The 15429-nt window shown below is 38.5% G+C and overlaps 1 protein-coding gene across 3 annotated transcripts in view; it reads left to right on the top strand.

Annotated features, from left to right (window-relative positions):
• The window catches only part of LOC120535177 (collagen alpha-1(XXVII) chain B-like), a 391818-nt gene that overhangs the window by 40103 nt on the left and 336286 nt on the right, over window positions 1-15429 (top strand). The gene's annotated exons all lie outside the window — the stretch shown is intronic.

Raw genomic sequence — 15429 nt, 5'->3', positions numbered from 1 at the left:
ATAATATAACTTCATGGAAATTGAACCTTTTATGCAATTACTAAGTTAGATTTAAAATAGCTAGACTGTAATTAGTCATTTTTTATAATATTGCACCTAACACCTTTTGAAGTGATAATACAAATATCAGATATCACAAGATTCATGCAGTGTTTATGCAGTGGAATTTTAAGTATAGGGTGGTCCAGATCTAATTATGCAATTTTCATTACACTATAATTTATTAAGTTTATTACATAGAAAATCACCCGAAAAATTCAGGACCATCAAGAAGTGTGTGAACTGACGACATGAAGAGTCGTCTTCATGCCGAACTGGAATCGTCCTCGTATAAATCAAAGTCATCCAGACTATCTGGATCTGCATAATTAGATCTGGACCACCCTGTAGTGTGGTTTAAGTACCTCATTCAGAGACATGCAGTGAAATTTTAACTTAGATCCAGGGCTTTAACTCCATCCAGCATTTTTGAGATCATACTGCCTGCCAAAGCAAAGATCCTTCTGACCAGGCTTACACTTTTTATCCCTATCTTTAAAGCAAAAATGCTTCAGCTAGGTAAAAAATGTATTTAAACAAAATCTCCAGTATTACTGGAGTGGTCATTTTTCCTGCACTTTATTTCTAATACTTAGCTAGTGAACCATTTTTGACTTATGTGGACATGATTCATATGGAAATTTCTGTAAATCCTAACCCCCTGCCTTAATATCATTTTGCCACTGTGAACAAAAAAGTATAGTAAATTGTACATTATTTGTCTTGCTTTTATTGTGGTTTACTTTATAACGATCAGTTTACAGCATGTCTTATTACACCAGTATTCTCTGGTGACTTGTAACATTGCTATACAGAAACATAAGCAAAATGCTGACCTTCAAGATTTGACGCTGCATTTTAGACTGCATTTGCAGCCAAATTGGCTTGCAGTTCTGGTCTTTCATCCTACAGTCTGTTGTGAATTAGAGCCAAGCTGCCCAGGCAGACGGCTTTCTGCCTCTCATCAGCTGGTAATGACATGAGAAACTCTTTCCCAGTTGAGACCAAACTGTTCCTTTTTTTTTAAGCTTTGGCGAACTCTGTGCTCCAGTTCTAATAAAACATTGTCATCTCCCAAACATCCTTGAGGTTTCCCTCTGTAAAAATATCAAGACATTCTTCAGGGAAATGGAACTGTGCCACAAAGTCCAGGCTTATTAGATCTTTCTGACCTGTGTGTGACTTAACAAAATTTCCTTTTTATTATTTTATTTTTTTGTCTAATCATGTAGAGGCCCTGGATTGTTACAACAGTGACATAAATATTGTAAAAAGACAATTACGCCTCAGCATGAGGCTGTTGGACTTTTTTCAAAATTGCACAGAAAAGTATTTATAAAACAGAAACAGATGGCATGGAATGGTGGTGGTTCCTAATTTATGCTAAAAAGTATGCACCGATTACAAATTACTGATACAGAGAATACACTGCAATTAACCTATCAGGAAGAAATGCTACCAGTTTAGAAAGATGTGAAGTTGTGGTTGGTTATGGCACAGTATTTCTATGCCCTATTACAATCCCTTGATCTTAAAGGAGATTGATATGGACACCTCATGCACACAATCATTTGCCAGGTAAGGGGAGCATTTGTAATGGTGAATTGATTTTTTATGTAGACAGTCTTCTAATTCATAATTTTGTCATCTTCCCTGGTATAAAATATTTGTTCCTGTCCTATACATTTTTCATTTAGTGTTGGCCTGCATTCAGCTAGCTTTGTCTTGCACTGTCCTCTTTGTTTAAAGAGGGATTTAGCAGCTATTTAATAACTAATGAATCCATAGAGTGTGTTGTTGAATACAGAGGGATCAGGGTAGTTTCGTCAGAAAACTTAAAACAGTTTTACAGCAGAATCCCTGGGGATGCAGCTGTTGAAGTAGAGGAAGAAAAAGAAAGGAGACAATACATTCCTGAGGGGACCCTGAGCTAAGGGTCATAGACTGTGACTGATATTTGACTAAGTTCATTTAACTTTCTGACGTCTATTTCTCAGAAAGTCAGAGATTCAGACTGAGGCATGCAGTATTCACAAGTTTTTCACTACTTTTCAGTTAATCATCGATTTACTAGAAATGAAAATACAAACCTGAGTAAAATGGTGAAGGGAAATGGCTATTCCTAAAGGTTTTTCTTCATTTTCCTAATTTGTGCAAAATAACATTCATTCTTTTTAATCAGTCAGGTTTTTTATTATTAAATGATGTCAGGTCAGGTTGGGGAGCATGCACTGGTACAGTACATTGTCACACACCACACGACAAAACAGCTCGGGATCCTGGTTGGCAACCCCCCAGGAAGACATGCGGTCCAGTCCCACCCTCTGGAAATGACCCTATATAAGCCGCAGCCAGGTGTTAGATGGGCATCCCCTTGGCCTGGTCCAGCTCCTCATTTGGGTCTCTGTGTGCAACTGCTCATTCGACACAAAGTCAAACCAGCGGTACCCAAGGATTCTCCAAAGAGACACAGTACGGAAGGATTCCAGTCTTCGTCTCAGGTCACTGGATAGTGTCCATGTTTCGCAACCATATAGCAAGTGTCATAAGAACGACAAAAAGACATTGCAAAGGTTTGGGGCAGCCACCCGTATAATATTTCCTGGCTGCAAAAATGATTGCATGAACAGACATGTTCACACAACTGAGTCCAAAATAGAATTGATATACTGGAAGCAAGATGGCGGCTTTTAAGGCCAGTAAAGGAAGTGATGTCATCAGGTCCGGAAGTGACGTCGTTGGCTGCCCCAGAAACGGGCAGGATTTTTCGAGAATGGTCTGCACTTTGCCACCCCCTGGCCTGGTGTGGAATTACATCTATTCAAGCCCTTTAGTTGACTCCGAAAAACGCACGTGTGACACAAAACAGGAAACACAAGGACTCTAAATACTTGGACCTTCGTCCCTTTGCATAAATATTGGGAGCGCCACACACCCCTTTCCAGCGACCTCATGACCCCCCATGCTCTCCGTCTACTGACTTCATAGGAAGAGTCACCAGAGACATGGATGTCACTGCTGAGTTAAGTAAACCTCTTGACAAGGTTGTCACTATCTCCGCAGACAGACACACTGCTCATGACTGTACCTAAGAGGTCATTAAAAGCCTGGATCTTGGTTTTTATCCAGGATGCTTGCAAGCCCAGTCACTCAGACTCCTCGCTCAATCTCTCAAGGGCCAGGATCATAGCATCCATTGACACCACGAAGATCACAGCATCATCAGCAAAATCAAGATCAGTGAATCTTTCTTCATCAACAGATACCCCACAGCCGCTGAACCCCACAATGTCGCCCAACACCCAGTCCATGAAAGCATTGAACAGAGTAGGAGCAAGAACACACCCCTGATGAAGCCCAGAATCAAGTAGGAAAAATGCGGAGGTTCTGCCTCCTCTCTGCACAGCACTCACAGTGCCAGTGTACAGGCCGGCTTTGATATCCAGCAACCTTGAAGGGATGCTGCAAAACCTCTAAGATGTTCCACAGGGCAGCTCAAACCGAGTCGAAAGCTTTTACAAAAATCAACAAAGGTTTCAAAGAAACTCAGTGCCAGGATGGTAGACTTCTTAGGCATAAAACCAGACTGCTCCGGTGGCTGGTAGGTGAGCAAGTCATCATGGATCATATTGAGGATGATCCTAGCAAAGACTTTACCCGGCACCAAGAGCAGTGTTAATCCCCTTGTAGTTGCCGCAATGCAGGTGATCACCCTTCCCTTTCCAGACAGGGACGACAAGTCCAGTTTTCCAGTGATTTGGGATGATGCCCATCTCCCAAATGGAAGAAAAGATTGCTTGCAATACAAGGAGGACCACCAGCCTAGAGACGTTCACCCTGGACACCACAGATTCCTGCAGCCTTCCCTACCCACAGCTGGTTCACCACCTGTGCATTCCCAGTGAGACTGGGTGGTTCACAGCTAATTGGAGGATCAGCCTGAAGAACCATGGATCTATTCTTCAGAGAGTCACAGTCAGGGCAAATGATAGAACGGTCCTTACGGATGACTTTGGTATAAATATAAATTTAAAACTCTATTTGTAATTCACAAAGAGATAGCAGAAATGTATCCTCGATTACTAAACTTGTCAGAGGAAATTAATAAAGGATCAATTAGATAAAAAAAATACATTTAATCAAAGCACAGCAAGGCTAGAATGCCTGCCGCTAGCACTAAAGGTGCTCATTTGGATGATGGAATGTCAGCTCATACTATGGGTGACTCATTCCTGGCTGATCCTATTTGTCAGGGTCATTACATAGTCTTCTCTTCAATGTTTGCTCCCAGCAACCACTTCCACCTTCTTGAAATGGCGCACAACTCTTTGAAATGGTGTTCGATTCTGCTGTTGTTGTAACAAAAGGACATCAGTAGGGTCTTCAGTGCTTCTGTTAGGTGTTGGAGCAAGAATGTTGAGTGCTGCATTGTCAGATGCTGCAACAAATTCCCTTGGTTTAGGAGTTTCTCAAAGTGCTCTTTCCATATTTTAGTGTTATTCTCATTTGAGGTCAATGTTTCCCTACCCTTTCTGAGAACAGCATGAATGAAATCCTGCCTGCACATTAGAAGTTGTGAAATGGTTTGCCAAAACCACTTTGAGGCCGTCTGATAGTAATTTTCTATAGCCTCATTGTCTCCATCCACAGGCATTTATTCAACCACTGCTGCTGTTTTCACATTTCTGGCCTACAGGTACTTCCAGACAAACCTTAAAAACATCCTTCTAACATTGGATGGACTCTTTCTTCAACTTGAAAGTTTTTCCTAATGGAAGTAAAAGTTAAATATACACTTTTGTTAGTAGTGCTCCACACACCCTCATTACCCATTTGGGCCTTCCAAATCCAACCATTGCTCTGAGGCATCTTACCAAGGTTTCTTTACCTGCATGTACATAACATACAGCCTCAGACTAGATGATATGAATATAAAGTCAATCACTGAGCTTTGGCCCACAGAAGCCTGGGAGAAAGATATATTTATGAGCAAGCTTGTGTTCAAACATGGTGTTCATTATAGACGATCCATGGCTAGCTAAGCAATCCAATAAAAATTCCCTGCTCAGGTTCAGATTAGGCACACCTGCCTGGGACCTGTCCCACTGGGCAACCCTAAAAATACACTCATAATAATAATAATAATAATTAATTATTTATATAGCACCTTTCCAATGTTCATTTGCTTCCTAAGCTAATGCTTTGTATAGAAGTGTGTCCAACTACATCTAGTAGGTATTTTTAATCTCCTGCATGTGTTCCCGCTCCTTCCCTACAAAAGCAGCAGTGTTCCATGCCCAAAGAGCCAGTTTTCTATTGCCAAGGTCTACGGTAAATGGGTCCATCCTACTTTTGCATGTCATTTGATTGGCATTAGCCCACACTACAGCTCAATGAAGCTTTTTTGGACTGAGCCACACACACACACTGAGCTGGCACACATTGCAGCCAGGCTTGATTTAATGAGTGAGCTCCATAATAACTGTTCTGTTACATTTAATTAGAGGATTTATGGGGCAAAATTATGGAATGTTCTTTGTTTAACTTGTCCTTTAGACTAATTTGTCACGAGTAACCAAATCAGGAACATACTGTATATCTACAGACATTGCTTCAAGGATCAAGTGCTTCAAGTGACTCAAACCACTTACACCTGAACACCAGCAAGACCAAGGAGCTGGTGGTGGATTTTAGGAGGCCCAGGCCCCTCATGGACCCCGTGATCATCAGACGAGACTGTGTGCAGAGGGTACAGACCTATAAATACCTGGGTGTGCAGCTGGATGATAAACTGGACTGGACTGCCAATACTGATGCTCTGTGTAAGAAAGGTCAGAGCCAACTATACTTCCTTAGAAGGTTGGCATCCTTCAACATCTGCAATAAGATGCTGCAAATGTTCTATCAGACGGTTGTGGCGAGTGCCCTCTTCTATGCGGTGGTGTGCTGGGGAGGCAGCATAAAGAAGAAGGACGTCTCACGCCTGGACAAACTTGTTAAGAGGGCAGGCTCTATTGTAGGAATAAAGCTGGACAGTTTAACATCTGTAGCAGAGCGATGGGCATTAAGCAAACTCCTGTCAATCATGAAGAATCCATTGCATCCACTGAACAGTGTCATCTCCAGGCAGAGGAGTAGCTTCAGTGACAGACTGCTGTCACTGTCCTGCTCCATTGATAGACTGAGGAGATCGTTCCTCCCCCAAACTATGCGACTCTTCAATTCCACCCGGGGGAGTAAATGCTAACATTACTCAAAGTTATTGTCTGCTTTTACATGCATTTTTATTACTATTTAATTTAATATTGTTTTTTGTATCAGTATACTGCTGCTAGATTATGTAAATTTCTCCTTGGGATTAATAAAGTGTCTATCTATCTATCTATCTATCTATCTATCTATCTATCTATCTATCTATCTATCTATCTATCTATCTATCTATCTGATGTTCACAAGTTCCCTTCAACACACCAAGATCATAATATTAAAAAGAGATTTCTTTTGAATTGTTGAAGTAATTTAAAAACAAATTATACTTAATATTGAAATACTAATAGCTGACAAAATATTTGAAACTGCTATAAAATTTTTCTTGATAGGCTATTGGGTGATAAAGAGCCATCAGAACAGCTTAAGTGTGCCTTTCATAGATTATTAAAGCATCTGGAGTCTTTTTGTAGAGATGATGTGAAAAACCATCATTAGTTGTTTCCATGAAATTAATGAAAAAAAAACTTTTCATGGATAACCAGGCGGATAGGGGGTTACTATCTAGAAATGGGTGGCACAGAATAGAAGGGGACTGACAAGGTCAAGGAAAACAGTAATAGTAAGAAAGCCAATAAGGGATTCAGAGGACAACATGATCTGATTTCCTCAAGACGTAATAGACCCAACCGTGAAGCATTTCATTCTGTGTTGAGTGGGCTACTGTCCTCTTGTTAGAGGCATGTAAGATACTATCCAGAATTCCATGAGTGCATATTTGGTTTGATATCTGCTGACTGGGATGGGTGGCCATAGTATTTGTTTTACGTTTATGTCATACTATTTAAGCCATTTATTGATGATGTTCCCTGTGGGTGGGAATATTATCCCAGGAACTATTGCAATTACATCATGCTTGGCTTGTGTAATAGCAATCACTTTCTATATGCTCTTAGAATTTATTGTACTCATCTTTTTTCATATGGAGCACATCATCCCTTGGCATTGTCCACTAGGCAACTTTACAATGTTATTCCATTTTTCAAAAGACTCTTGCTATTTTATGCTAAGATTTTTGAGTTAGTTAGCTAGAAGAGTTGTGTCTGTGAAATATATTACACTGTAGCTTTAGAGTCACTCATTTGTTAAGCATAGACAAAACTTTCAATCTAAGTTATCTTAGTTATAGCACAAAGTAGTTCAAATACCAATCTTAAAACATCAGTGTGCATTCTTTGTTTCACCAGTCAAGCAACAAAAAAAAAAAAAAAAGTTTCTGTGGCAGAAAATAAAAACTGTTACTTGGTCAGTAGCAGCTGCATTATTTTTCATATGACCAAACAATAAAGCATCAGATAACAGCTGAGTTTTGTATTATTTCAATTTCTTTAATAAGCTGAAAAATGATGAAATCGCCTTTCTGGTATGTGCAAAGCCAGTCTCACCACTTCTTGTCTGTTTACTCTTGAGCTATGTTTTAATCAAGAATTTTTTCAGAAGGCCGACCTTCTTCTCTGCAGTTAGGAGTGAAATTGGCCCAGGTGGTGTGATATTTTTGGTCTTCCCCAGCTTTAACACCACGTTGCTCTCAGCTGATGTGTTATATTTGTTTTGTTTTTCACATTGTCCAGTCATTAGAAGTTAGAGGAATCTAGTATGTTCTGTAATTAGTTCCTTTGGTTCCCGATGGGATGTGAGACTCTGCTGTAAATAGCCTAAATATATTAGGCTGCTTATTTGTATTAGACTTTGGAATTTTTAGTATAGGTTTTTCTCTTAATTTCATTTTTCTTAATATACTAAACAATTAATTACTAAACTTAAACATACCTTTACAGAAGGATAATTTAATGCATTCTTTCAGCTTCATTAGTTTAGTCCTATACAATAAAGTTACAGTTAGGTCCATAAATATTTGGACAGAGACAACTTTTTTCTAATTTTGGTTCTGTACATTATCACAATGAATTTTAAATGGAACAACTCAGATGCAGTTGAAGTGCAGACTTTCAGCTTTAATTCAGTGGGTTGAACAAAAAGATTGGATTAAAATGTGAGGCAACTAAAGTATTTTTTTAACACAATCCCTTTATTTCAGGGGCTCAAAAGTAACTGGACAATTGAAATGACTGGGAATAAAATGCTCATTTCTAATCCTTGGTTGAAAACCCTTTGCTGACAATGACAGCATGAAGTCTTGAACTCATGGACATCACCAGATGCTGGTTTCCTCCTTTTTAATGCTCTGCCAGGCCTTTACTGCAGCGGCTTTCAGTTGCTGTTTGTTTGTGGGCCTTTCTGTCTGAAGTTTAGTCTTCAACAAGTGAAATGCATGCTCAGTTGGGTTAAGATGACTGACTTGGCCATTGAAGAATTTTTTTACTTTAATAAACTCCTGGGTTGCTTTGGCTGTATGTTTTGGGTCATTGTCCATCTGTATCATGAAACGCCACCCAATCAATTTGACCACATTTAGCTGGATTTGAGCAGACAGTATGTCTCTGAACACCTCAGAATTCATTCGACTGCTTCTGTCCTGTGTCACATCATCAATAAACACTAGTGTCCCAGTGCCACTGGCAGCCATGCAGCCATCCAGGGGCCTCATATATAACGGCGTGCATAGAACTCGCACTATAACATGGCGTAAGCACAGAAGCTGAAATGTGCTTACGCACAGAAAAATCCAGATGCAGGAATCTGTGCGTACTCCAACTTCCACGTTCTTCCGCTACATAAATCCCGATCAGCGTGAAAACTAACGCTCGTGCACACGCTTTATGTAACGCCCCATATCCTCCCAGATTTACGCCTCTTTGAATATGCAAATCAATATAAATCGCCCTTAAGTTCAGCCTTCTGTGAAAAGACAATGGGAAAAGCACGGGGGAAAATATAAGAATTTCAGAGAATATCAAGTGGAGGCAAAGGAAAAACATACTATTTGTTCAAATAAACCGTGGTATAATCAACAAAAGGAAGCTGATTGAGTGACATAGCGTGTTGGAGAAAATTGAAAGCTCACGTTCACAAAATTGCACAATGCCGGATATAAAAAAGAAGTCACATATCAAAGTCGCCGTGAAAAGCCGAGTTGTAGCCCACTGTCTGAGTGTCATATGAAAGCTTATTAGGGTACAGAGAAAAAAGGCACACAGTGGGGAAAAAGCACGAAATGTCAACTTCAATCTCGGCATTTCCACTTTAATCACGTAGTTTATTTTGTCATTAAAGTAGAACATCATAAACTTCATCTTAAAATCGTTTAATTAACCAGTTTCTCAAATCATATCGTAATTAAAGTAGAACGTTAAATGCTTTGTTTTGTATTTGATCTTCTATGTGCTCTATGTGTGTGAATCACTACTTGCTTCTTAGACTGGCTCTCTTCCTCCAACTGGACACAAAATCCATTACATTCGTGATATTACAGCTCTCTGAATAACTAAAATACTGAGATGTATACGTGATATCATTTTCATGATGATAGGAGTTAAAGCACGTTATTAAACATGAGTTTTACGGCACAGTGATTGTGTGCGACCTTCGATGAAATTATTTATTGCAACAGTACTCAGGGGCGGCTCTAGGCAGAGAAAGAATCGGTGGCTCCTTCGCCCGCCAATGTCATGCACGGTGGATGGCCACGTCCGTTGCAGACACTGCATAGCCGCCTCGTGCTCATGACACAAGCATTTAACTTTTGCCGAAATTTGTCGCTGCGTTTTTAGCTGTGTTGTTATTTTCTCTTTCTGTTTTATATTCAATATATATTGGCGTAGCCGTCACTGCAGTCCTTGCTTTTCTTTCCCCAAGTAACCGATCGCCATACAATCAGCTCTGTAATAGACGTTAAGCCATCAGTAAGCTTAGCGCTGATTCTTCAAAACGTTTAAGGAACATTGAAATATCTTCGTAGTACATGTTTACTTATTCTATCCTTCACGACACTCCCAGTGAAGAATATAGATTATTTAAATGAAGTTAAAGTTTTATCTGTATAATATTATAAACATATTTTCACCTTAAAAATGATATTGTCATCATATGTAAATACGCGCTTTATAAAGTGGCGCAGGTTGTGCGATATTATAACTGTAGTGCAAGTTTACAGTGGGGTGATTGTACTTATAAGTACAAAAAGTTCTACAAGGAGCAATTGATTGAGTGCATTTAAAGTTCTTGGGATTAAACTGTTTCTGAACCGCGAGGTCCGTACAAGAAAGGCTTTGAAACATTTTGCAGTGGCTGAGACAGCGTGTGTTTGAAGCTGTATACCGATAATTCTCTTTCCGATTAGCTGCTGCTGTGATTCACACTCAGATACAGTGATATAAATACTCCGAGTGGTGCAGTGAGAGTAATATGGAAAAAGATGATCCGCTGTGGCAACTCCTAACGGGAGGAGCTGAAAGAAGAAGGTGCAGTAAGAGTAACAATTATATTGTTACAGGTTAATTACAATCAGATGCATTACACTGATAAACAATATGTGGTTAGTTTCAGTGTATTTATAAAGCCGTGTCATGAAAATAATGAGTAACCACACAGGAACAGTAGCATTGCTTTGACGCTGGGTGCCGCCAGTCTGCAAAACCGAGCGGAGAACTTGCGTACGACAAGACATGAGGTACCGTGGAAAAGTGCGTGGCTTTACGCCAAGTGTAGGTTTTATACATCGCGATTTGAACGTGGAAAAGTTCTTACGCAACATTTCTGTGTGTACGCACCATTTATACATGAGGCCCCAGGTCTTTTTGCGTTGCTGAGTTCACCAGTGCTTGCTTTCTTTCTCAGGATGTACCAAACTGAAGATTTTGCCACTCGTAATATTGTAGCAATTTCTCGGATGGGTTTTTTCTGTTTTTGCAGCTTAAGGATGGCTTCTTTCACCAGCATGGAGAGCTCCTTTGACTGCATGTTGTCTGTTCACAGCAAAATCTTCCACATGCAAGCACCACACCACAGATCAACTCCAGGCCTTTTATCTGCTTAATTGATAAGACATAACGACGGACTTGAACACATCTGCCCATGAAATAGCCTTTGAGTCAATTGTCCAGTTACTTTTGAGCCCCTGAAATGAAGGGATTGTGTTAAGAAAATACTTTAGTTGCCTCACATTTGTATGCAATCGTTTTGTTCAACCACTGAATTAAAGCTGAAAATCTGCACTTCAACTGCATCTGAGATGTTTCATTTAAAATTCGTTGTGGTAATGTACAGAACCAAAATTAGAAAAAAGTTGTCTCTGTCCAAATATTTATGGACCTAACTGTATATTCAGCAACAATTTCTGAACTCTGTCCAGCTTTCTTCTAACTACTTTGTCCAGTTTAGGGTTATTGGATTTTGGCGCTAATCTCCGAAGCACTGATTGCAAGGTGAAATGTAATTTACTTTTGATGTCATTTGAATTAACATATACTTTAATATATTACCACTCATAAATATATGATTTGAAAACATGGGTGTAATTTGACATTTTTGCTTGGGGGCTCTTGGGGGTGCTGAATGAACCATAAAAAATAATTGCAATTTTTTTAATTGTTCATAATATAAAGATACAATATACCCTAAATCTTACTTACAATAACACGTTTAAAACTTTGAAATTTTGACAAAGTGCACAAGTTCACAAGTTCCATTAACAATACTGAAATGACAAAATACTTCTTTTGTCTGCTTTTTGTACTTGTGGGAAAATAAACACAGAATTTTTTTAACATCTTAGAAAATGTATGCTTGGTGTCAGGTGATCTGTGATTGCGTTGTTTTGAAAGGCATACAGTTTAGATGGATTGGCAATGGTAAATTTGCCTTTGATAGGTATGTGTGTGTGTGTGTGTGTGTGTGTTCACCATGGGATGGTCTATCATCCTGTCCAGGAATTGTTCCTACCATGTGGCCAATGAGCTTCCCTGTGTCCCTGCTCTGGATAAGTGGGTTTAGAAAATGGATTCATTGATGAAAAGTTGAAGCACTTTTAATTTTTTATTTACTTCATCAAAGAGACATTTTTGTTTAATAAATATTTTGTCACGGTGGTGTGTGCGACGTATGACTGAGGTTTGCCCAGAGTGTCAAACTGTGGTTTGTACAGGAGGCACATTTAGGCATAAGACACAGACACACAGACACAATTATGTGGTCATTTAAATAGCTATTTGAGGATCTGTTTGCCAAAAGGAGCGGCTATTTGGCAGTAAAAGAAGTACATACTGCTTGCAAAATACACAAATTGGAGTGATGTCTCTTAAACTGAATTTGATATAGTAAATTAATCTGTAGTTTATGTAGTACAGAATGTTTCTCTGTTTGTTTTAAGGATAGGTGACCAGTAAGTGAGAGTTGTTTAGGCAGGATGGATTTAATCATCATATTTCTTTATTATCAATATATTTACATTAACTGTGGCTTTAAAAAATAAAACAAAATATATATTTTTGAGAGAGAAAATAGACCTTTATCTGAGATTTATTTTAGATAGATAGATAGATAGATAGATAGATAGATAGATAGATAGATAGATAGATAGATAGATAGATAGATAGATAGATAGATAGATAGATACTTTATTAATCCTAAGGGGAAATTCACAATTTTAGTAACATAGTGCATCCATTGTAGGGGGAACATGCCCCCTGCCACCCTCGCCTTAAACTCTGCCTATGTTTGAAGACACCAACTACAATTGGCTGTTTTTTTTTCTTGTCCACATATTCCAGCATGACCAGTTTCCATATCATAATAAATGGTCAACAGAGGATGGCAAATCCCTTGTACTTCATATCATGCTGCCACATCTGAATAATACAACTGCTATATCAGAGTTCTGTTTATAGATTGCAGCTCAGCATTTAACACTGTTATACCATCAAAAACTAACCACCAAACTCCTCAATTTAAGACTTAGTGCCGCCCTCTGTAATCGGATTTTCGACTTCTTAACTAAAAGACCTCAGCAGGTGCGGATTGGCAGCATCACATCCTTCATGACCCTCAACACAGGCACTCAAATGGGTAATGTGCTAACTTTCATTCTGTACCCCTTGTTTATCTCACTGTGTGGTCAAACATAGCTCCAGCTCCATTAAATCCATTGATGACGCCATCATCGTAGGCTTAATGCATGTCTCACATCTTTCTGGAGGATTGAAGGATATAGGTTTATGCGACATTAGGGCTTCTTTTGGATCAAATGGGACCAATGTGTTGGGAAAGTGTATGAGTCGGTTAGTTGAAGATTAAGGGAATTGACAATTGCATTAAAAAAGAAATATGTATAGTCATGTTAATTCTAAGCCAAAGTTTAATGGCAAAAGTAAAAGAAGTAATACGTTAAAAATAGCTTGACTTGATGTTAGAATTATCAAAAATGGAGTTATATGTAGCTGAGCAGAAATTTGGCTAAATAACAAAGATGGGGATTAGTATAGCATAGAGGGATACACATTTTTAGGAAGGATAGATAAAACTGAAAAAAGAGGGGGGTGCTATTTGTGTAAAACAAAATTTAAATTCAGTTGTTCTTCAGCTGGATAATGAGAAACACATGAATTCTTCTGGAAAGCATTAGGGGAAAGAGGCCTTATTTTATGAAAGTGCTATATATTCCCCAGGTATGGGTACATCCTGGAATTTTGAATTAGTAGGAAAAGAAAAAAAAACTATGTAGTGGATAAGTAAAGAAATAAAAGAAAAGCTGCAAAGGAATAAAAGAAAACAGTTGTATAAGGTGTATAAGACTAAAAACTCCAATTCGAATTGTAGGGTGTATGACAGGATGAGGGCAACCAGTAAGGGGGATATTAGGAAAGCTAAAATGAAGTTATGGATTGGCGATTCTAAGAAGACGAAAGACGAAAGAGGACCCAAAGTTCTTTAATTATCTTAGTAGAAAAAGAACAGTCAATGGGAAGATGAAGTGTATAAAGAATAGTAAAGGGGGACTAAAAAACACAGAGAGCGTTTTTTTAGAGGTCTTCACGTGTGAGGTAGTAGGTAACCTCCCAATGGTAAAAGGGACTGCAAAGACGGTACTGAATGATTTGAAAATTGCAGAGGAGGAAGTACTGCTTAGATTAAATAGGCTGAAACCAAACATATCACAAGAACCAGATTATATTTATCCTGAAGTGCTTAAGGATGTTAGCGAGTATATATATATATATATATATATATATATATATATATATATATATATATATATATATATATATATATATATATATATATATATATATATACTATATATATATATATATATATAAAACCTTAATGCCTGTTTGTAAAAAGTCACTGCACACTGGGAAAATTCAATACAAATGGAAAATGGCGAATATTATCCCATTATATTAAAATTGTGGTCACAAAGATCCAGATAACTATAGGCCAGTAAGCTTCACATCCATCAGAGGTAAATTACCGGAATGAATTATTAAAGAAAAGATCCAATACTTTGCAAGAACAGGCGTTTTAATAAACAGTCAGCATGGGTCCAGACAAGGGAGGTCGTGTTTTACTAACATGTTGGAATTCTATGAGGAAGCAAAAAAAGAAGTAATAAATATGATATTATTTATCTTGGCTTTCAGAAAGCATTTGATAACATGCTAAATGAGAGGTTGGGTGTTAAACTTAAATAGGTGGGAGTTCAGTGTGTGGTGTGTAGATGTACACAGAATTGAAAACACGGGGGCTTATGGTGCAAGGAACCTTATCAGAATTGGGTAAAGTTAAGAGTGATGTCTGTCAAGTACCAGTGCTATGACTGCTTTTATTTTTATTATATATCAATGATTTGGATAGGAATATAAATAACCAGCTGGTTAGGTTTTCAGATTATACCAAGCTAGGTGGATTGGCAGGTAATTTAGAATCTGTTTAATCATTACAGAAGGATTTGAACAGGATATAGGCATGATCAGATTTATGACAGATGAAATTTAATGTAATTAAGTGGCAAGTATTCCATGTACAAAGTAAAAATGTTAGATTTAAATATTGTGAACCCGGTCCGGACACAGACAGGCGGACATGTTGTTTTCCACCACCACACGTTTATTTTCCACAAATATTTACAAGTTAAATGTCACTAAGACACAGTCCGTGCACAAACACAAACCCTACACACAGTCCTGGCCACTCAATGCCTTCTTCTCCGGGCCGCCTCCAATCTCC

The sequence above is a fragment of the Polypterus senegalus genome, chromosome 9 (genome assembly GCF_016835505.1).
Source record: "Polypterus senegalus isolate Bchr_013 chromosome 9, ASM1683550v1, whole genome shotgun sequence".
In the NCBI taxonomy this organism is placed as follows: Eukaryota; Metazoa; Chordata; class Cladistia; order Polypteriformes; family Polypteridae; genus Polypterus; species Polypterus senegalus.
Note: the sequence above shows the minus strand (reverse complement) of the source record. Positions and strands in the feature narration are given on the sequence as shown.